Raw genomic sequence first — 7,907 nt, 5'->3', positions numbered from 1 at the left:
CTGCCTCTCCTTCTCTCTCTGTGACTATCATAAATAAATAAAAATTAAAAAATAAAAAAAAAAAATGCTTGAGACCTGACTCATCATACTAAAAGAAAATATTTTCCTGTTTTACTCATTTGTTCCTTGGTCATTATGAGGCATTTTTGTATGTGATCCCCTAAGAACTGTGATGATGCAATTCATAGGTTACCTGAGTTAATCATGCATCTTTCAACCCTTTCTCGGCTTCCCAAACTGGTGACTTCTTGGCAATCACAGAGGACTCAATAGTCTGCAGTTGCCCAGAGATGGTACTTGATGTAGGAAACAAAGGGAGAGGGAAAAGTAGATAAAATTAACTGTCCTAACCTATAGGCCATTGACAAATACTTGAGGCAAGAAGTATAACCTTCCTTCAGGAAGTTCCTCACTATCTTAATGCCTTGCTGAAGGTGAGTTAGAGACAAGGCTAGGCAGGGCTAGGTAGGGAGCCACAAAAGCAGGCTCCCAAAAATCCCCAAAATGCTGAGGTGTAAGGAAACTAGAGATAAAGGAACAAGTCAGACCACCATGCCCTAAGATGTGGGTGGGGAGGGTGTCTTGTTATAACAGCTACTTGTGACCAATAAAGAATAACCAGGCCCCAAAGAAGAAGTAAGCCATTAAAGATGTTATCAATAGTCCTTACTCAATGGTGATGCCAATAGATAATGTTAAAAGGATTTAGGTTCCCCGATTAGGCTTCCAATAAAAGATCAACCCTACAAGCCCTCGGTGGCATCCTTGTCGGGACCGCTCTCATTTCTGAGAGCTTCTTTCTCTGTATCTTTACCTAATAAACTTCTGTCCCTTTACTCACTCTCCTGTGGCCTCGATTCATTCTTTGACTCTGTGAGACAAGAACCAACCCTGGCTTGACAATAGCAAGCCTCGGGTATCCTGTGAGTCTTCTTCAGCATATGAAAATCCTTTTGGAACTTCCTTTCCTGTTGCTACCCCCAACCCCAAAGTATATAGTCAGTTGCTCCTCACGATTCTGGGGCAACAGCTCTTTTCTACCCATGCGTCTTATCCTCCTGCTTTAGTAAAACCACTTTTTTGCACCAAAAATGTCTCAAGGATTCTTTCTTGGCTATTGGCTCCAGACTCCAACAATGCTACTCCAAAAATATCACTTGGCGCTGGCCTGTGGGGCTTGAGTCTTCATCTGGACTCTGAGCCACATTGCAACTTGGTGAGTACTTCCTCTCCCTTTACTTTCATTCCAGGGCTTTCCAAAGGACAATTTTATCAGAACACTTTCTTTCATATCAGTTGTTCAGGCTGCCATCCTCTAGCTTGTGGCTACTCTATGGGGAGGGAAAAAGTCTGCCTTCTGGCAGGTAGTACCATGGCCTGAATAGTAGTAAGATCCAGAAACCTGGGCAGCCCGAGTGGCTCAGCGGTTTGGTGCCGCCCTTGGCCCAGGGCGTGATCCTGGAGACCCTGGATGGAGTCCCAAGTCCGGCTCCCTATGTGGAGCCTGCTTCTCCTTCTGCCTGTGTCTCTGCCTCTCTCTCTGTGTCTCTCATGAAAAAATAAATAAAATTTTTTAAAAAAAGAAAAGGATCCAGAAACCTGATGTCCTCTCTTTTCCTGTCCTTATACAAACTTGTCTGCCTTGGGCATGGGACAGCCACTTAAGTCACCCAGATGACTACTAATCCTAAGACTCCCATGTGAGGTTTCCTCCACATTGGTCTAATGTGATCCCCCCCTCTGCTTCTCTGGTCTAGCCGCTTCTGGCTGTGAGACCTTCCCTGGGAGCCCGCAGAAACCAGAACCAGATTGAGTTAAAACCCAACGGGGGGGAAAAAAAAAAAAAACTGGGGGGAGGGGGCTATCTGAGTGGCTCGGTGGTGATCTCAGGGTACTGGGATCGAGTCCTGCATCGGGCCTCCTCTCAGGGAGCCTGCTTCTCCCTCTGCCTATGTCTCCGCCTTTTTGTGTCTTTCATGAATAAATAAATCTTTAAAAAAACAACTTGCCTGGGGATTGTTTCCTAAGAAAGTTGGCTATAAAGACTATATGTGTTGGAATGTCATATCACGATGGACTTCTACTATTTTCTCCCAATGTCCTCTACTAACTACTTAAGTTACAAAATTGGGCAGTTTCCTCTTGTAAAACTTTTCTAGTGTTTTCCATGGGTCAAAAATGGCTAGTTCTTTGTGGCCTTCACAGCAAGGCAAACTCAGTCCATATGCCAGCACCCACTGTAGTCTAAAATGTGACAGAAAAGCTGAGGGTAGGGCAGAGGCCTCCCTCCTGCTGGGCCTTTACACAGGCTGTGATCCTAGTGATTTCATTTGAGGGATGTCTTGGGTCGCTTTGACACTGGGAACCCCTGACCCATCCTGTTAGGGGCACTACTGAGAGTTGGGGGGAATGGACCATTTCTCTTCAGTCCCCAAGGACTTTTACTTGGATGCCTTTTAACCCACTGGAAACAGTTCAGTAGCAACATTTAAGGAAAGAGAATCTGTATCTGCTCATCTGAGCTGACAGATTTTAGGACCTCTACCTCTGCACTCTAGGCTTTTATCTGCCTTTGGCCTTACTTGAGGCATTTGACCTCTGCTGTCCTCACCTCCTGTTTCTGCACCATTGCTCCCCCTCCTACCTTCACTGTCCAGAATTAGAGAGTACCCCCTCGGACTTAACACTAACTAACTTCAGATTTCCCCACCAGGGTCGCAGGTAAAAACTGACAAAGGGGATCAAATTAATTGACTTTAAAGTGAGTCCAGGTGGAACATAATTCGGTATTTAAGCTAATTGAAACTTTATTCTACCAAGATTTACTAAAAGTCAAATAAGCTCATGTTATCTCTGTTGCAATTTGTTAGCAAAAAGATGACTTAAAATGATAGTTAATTTTGTCTGTCTGTCTTAAGTTTTCATGGGTAATTGTTAAAGATAATGTTCAAAGTTTTTGGTAACCTGAAACGTTAAAGTCTTTGTTAGATAATAAATGGAACTGAATTCTTGGACATCTAGAGTTTTCCCAAATGTGATAGAATAGTAACACATTGATTGCTGGTGTAGGTTTGCGCTTTAGACTTCTTATTGCAAAGAAACTAAGGATTTCTGTATCTGTTTGAAAACATTCTTTGTACTTAACTGATTCATAATTTTGCCATCTAAAGAATTTTTGACAGTTCACAATTGGTTACAACTTGGTTTTCACTGGATACTGAGGTTTCAAAGAGTTGGAAAAAATTTTTTTAAGATTTATTTATTTATTCATGAGAGACACAGAGAGAGAGAGGCAGAGACACAGGCAGAGGGAGAAGCAGGCTCCTTGCAGCGAGCCCGATGCGGGACACGATCCCAGATTCCGGATCATGCCCTGATCCGAAGGCAGACGCTCAACTGCTGAGCACCCTGAAGAGTTGAAATTCTGCTAAATATAAGACTGATGGGAATAAGGGAAGCAACTCTGAATGAAAAAATTATAAGTTTACAAAGGAAAATCTTTGGAAAGGAATTTTATATGTGGGTCAGGACTCAAGTTGAAATGAATGGGTAAAAAATTCTGCTTTTCTCTGTGTTATAAAGACTATAAAGTTTTTTGGAATTGTTGGTCTGTACTTGATAAGAAAATGTAAACAAATTTTTTTCTTTTGTCTGCCTGGAAAACCAGGCAGGTTTTAGGTTTTATCTTTATCAAGTCTTTGATCACTTGGTTAAAGCTTCTCAATATTAAAGGAGCTAAGTTTTACTAACACCTATATAACCCTACATATTTGCCTTTGGAATCTCTTATTGTCACCTTGGTTAAATAAAGAAGTTTTGTAATTGTTGGGCTGGCGAGACTGGGGACCTCAAAACGGCAGACCCCAGGCCAGCAACCTCCCAATAAGCCCGCCTTGCCGCCCTACCCTACCTTAGCACACAAAGACCTGTAACCCTTGCACTAATCGGAATGGCCCTGCCCCCATCTTCCCGGCGAAAACTACCCCTAAGGTTTGCCTGGGCGCGACTTCTCCCCTCTCTCCCTCCCCTGCGGCTGCGGAACCTCCCCCAGGAGGGCGTCCCAATAAAAGCCTGTTTCCACCAACTTTTGCCCGGCCTCTCTATTCCATTTCACTGCCGATCAGATTAAACCTGACAGTAATTATCTGTAATCCTATTCAGGCACATGTTATAACTTTGAGTGTTTTCTTTTCCCTTTTTTTTAAACTCCCAAAGATGGGCAGCCCGGGTAGCTCAGCGGTTTAGCGCCGCCTTGGTCGGGGATGTGATCCTGGAGACCCGGGGTCAAGTCCCGTGTCAGGCCCCCTACAGGGAGCCTGCTTTTCCCCTCTGCCTGTGTCTCTGCCTTTCTCTTTGTGTGTCTCTCGTGAATAAATCAAATCTTGAAAAAAAAAAACTTCCAAAGATTTATTTTTTTTTAATTTATTTATGATAGTCACAGAGAGAGAGAGAGGCAGAGACACAGGCAGAGGGAGAAGCAGGCTCCATGCACCGGGAGTCCGACGTGGGACTCGATCCCGGGTCTCCAGGATCGCGCCCTGTGCCAAAGGCAGACGCCAAACCGCTGCACCACCCAGGGATCCCCAAAGATTTAAATTGTAAATGAAGTCTCTGAATCTTAAGGCCTTTTTTTTTTTAATTTTATTTATTACAGTCACACAGAAAGAGAGAGAAAGGCAGAGACACAAGCAGAGGGAGAAGCAGGCTCCATGCACCGGGACCCCGACGTGGGATTCGATTCCGGGTCTCCAGGATCACGCCCTGGGCCAAAGGCAGGCACTAAACCGCTGCTCCACCCAGGGATCCCTCTTAAGGCCTTTTTATTTGGTATGTTAAATTACTCTGGAAGCACCGTTAAATAACAAGATAAGCCTTAGGTTATATTGCTTGGGTAAATGCTGTAACTATTCTAGAGATGATATGCAGTTCCTAAAGTTTTAACATGTTCTAAGGCCATCACTTAAAATTCTGTTTTTTGAAGTGTGACATGTCACATAAATAACCAGATTTCCTTGTCAGCTCTATTATAACCTCTCATCAGATCTTTATGTCCATTTTTGAGTCTTTTTGTCACTTATTTATGTAATCATTGTTCATATTCTCTTGCAAAACCTATTTCATCTTCCAGATTTTATTTTTTTATTTTTTTCATCTTCCAGATTTTTTTTTAAGATTGATTGATTGATTGATTGATGAGACATAGAGAGAGAGGCAGAGACACAGGAGGAGGGAGAAGCAGGCTCCATGCCGAGAGCCGGACATGGGACTCCATCCCGGGACTCCAGGATCGCGCCCTGGGCCAAAGGCAGGCACTACACCGCTGAGCGACCCAGGGATCCCCTATCTTCCAGATTTTAAAAAGACTTTTGACAAACACAGTTTTTATATCTTTTAAATCCTAAAACTAAAATTGGTAAGAATTTCCAGAACTAAAACTGAGGAACTGATAGTTTTTGTGACTCTTGTTTAAGATGTGCCCAAGATTGCGAATCCGAGAAACCACCAAGGAGCCGACACCAATGCAAGCGCACAAGGGTTTATTAGCAAGCTCGAGCTTGGGTCCAAGTATACCCGACACAGCGGAGCAGGGACTTGGACCCCGAAGTGGGTTACAGCTGGGTTTTTTATAGGCTGGTCTAGGGGATTTTCAGAAAGGGTGAAGGAATTTCTCAAGTTCTTTTTTTTTTTTTTTAATTTATTTATGATAGTCAGAGAGAGAGAGAGAGAGGCAGAGACAGGCAGAGGGAGAAGCAGGCTCCATGCACCGGGAGCCCGGTGTGGGATTCGATCCCGGGTCTCCGGGATCACGCCCTGGGCCAAAGGCAGGCACCAAACCCCTGTGCCACCCAGGGATCCCGGAATTTCTCAAGTTCTGTTTACATTCTGATATGGGGCTTGAAGGCATTGAGCTCTGTTTCATTCTAATATGGGACTTTCTACTATGGGCTTGGGCTCTGTTGTCTTTCTGATCTGGGATTCTCTGCCGAGGGCAGCTCTGAGCTCTGTTGTCTTTCTGGTATGGGATTCCCTGCCAAGGACATTGAGGACATTCTGAAGTTTTTCCCATAAAGTTCAGCTCTTATTCAGAGGCCTAAGATGGCTGTACTTGTGCTAATGCTAAACTTTAGGTGGGATGGCCTTAATTTTTCTCGGCCTCAATAAAAACACTGCTGGTTCTCTAATATTTGCTCTTCCAGACTAAGGAAACTTTCTCTTAAGATAGCTATGATATAAAAAATAAGATAAAATATTCCGATGAGAACAAATTGAAGACTCATTTTTCTACCTGAACCCTCTTGAAATTCAAAAGTTCTTCATAAATATCATTTATTTCATGGCAATTGCAGTCATTTGCATAAATTCAAAGAGTGTGTTCTCCTTGTAACAGGACACCATTGGAAACATTGGTTATTTTACCAAGGCTTTGACTAGAATGCCATATTAGAGACATACATAGAGTCGGATATGACCACACAGCCTTGAGGAACTAAGGTTGACTTTATGAAGCATGAATCCACTAAAGCCCTTTGGAAATGTTTAGCCTGATACAGAGTTCCCAGCAGTCTTACCAAGTGAGTAAAGAATGTCGTCAGTTCCTGGCAGATGCAGGAATCTCAGGATACTCTGGGGTCCTCCAGAAGACAAATTTGCTCAAATCTACAGGTAATTCCAGGTATTTTTTTTTTTTTTTTAAGATTTTATGTATTCATGAGAGACGCAGAGACATAGGCAAAGGGAGAAGCAGGCTCCCTGTGGGGAGCCTGATGTGGGACTAGATCCCAGGATCATGTCCTGGGAGGAAGGCAGACACTCAACCATTGAGACACCCAGGGTCCCTCAATTCCAGGTATTTCTGATGGCAAACACTTGGCTTGACTTCTGGCCTGGAGAGGGTACTAACAAGTTCAGTCTAGAGATTCCTTATAAAAAGTTCCAGCAAAGCAGATTCTAAAATATCTATATGATCAATCACTACTCTTGCTGAGCTTATGTAAATCATTAGGCCAACTTTGTTAAAATTAGACTTGTTTTACAAAGAAATTAGTCCTAATTTGGCTATCTGTGATGAGGTTTTGGAATATAGGTGAGGTCCAGAGCCGACAACCAAGAAAGAATTCTTAAGATGTCTTTGGTGCAAAATGGTAGTTTTATTCTTAAAGCATGGGGACAGGACCCATGGGCAGGAAGAGCAGCTGCACTGGGGTTTTGAGGAGTGACTGATTTATGTACTTGGGAATTGAGGGAGGTCAGGAAAACGAGATTTTCAAAAGAACTTTCACATACTAAAGAGGACCTACAAGATACAATGGAGGCCTTGCCATTGTGAAATTAAAGTTGTTTTCCTCTCTAGCAAGGCCTTAGCATTAAGACAGTTGGTAGATTCCTGGAGGAATGTCACATATCCTATCCAGGAGTGGGAGGCTGGGAGGTTGCAGGGTATCAGCTTGTTCTTTATTCTCAGCTAGCCTTCTGCTCCCTCATCACTGTCACCTGAACTTCTGACCCACCAGTCATAAATCAGAAGTTCCAATAATTGTTTCCTTTGGTTTGATTAATTTGAGAGTGGCTTACAAAGTCAAAGAAACATTGTACTTAATAGATTACTGGTTATTATAACAGGATGTAACTCAGGAACAGCCGGATGGAAGGAATGCATGCATAGGGAGTTGGGAGGCTCCATGCCCTGTCCAGGTGGTACTCTCCCTGCATACAAGCTCACCAGCCTGGGAGATTTATGAACTCTGTATTTTTGAATTTTCACAGAAACCTCATTAGATAAGCATGATTGAGTAAATCATTGGCCATCACTGATTCAGTTTTAACCCAACTCCACTTCCTGGAGCTCCAGGGGACAGGATTGAAAGTTCTAACACTCCAATTGATGAAGTTTTGGAATATAGGTGAGG

This window comes from Canis lupus, chromosome 23 (genome assembly GCF_048164855.1).
Source record: "Canis lupus baileyi chromosome 23, mCanLup2.hap1, whole genome shotgun sequence".
NCBI lineage: Eukaryota > Metazoa > Chordata > Mammalia > Carnivora > Canidae > Canis > Canis lupus.
This window is presented reverse-complemented; position numbering follows the sequence as displayed.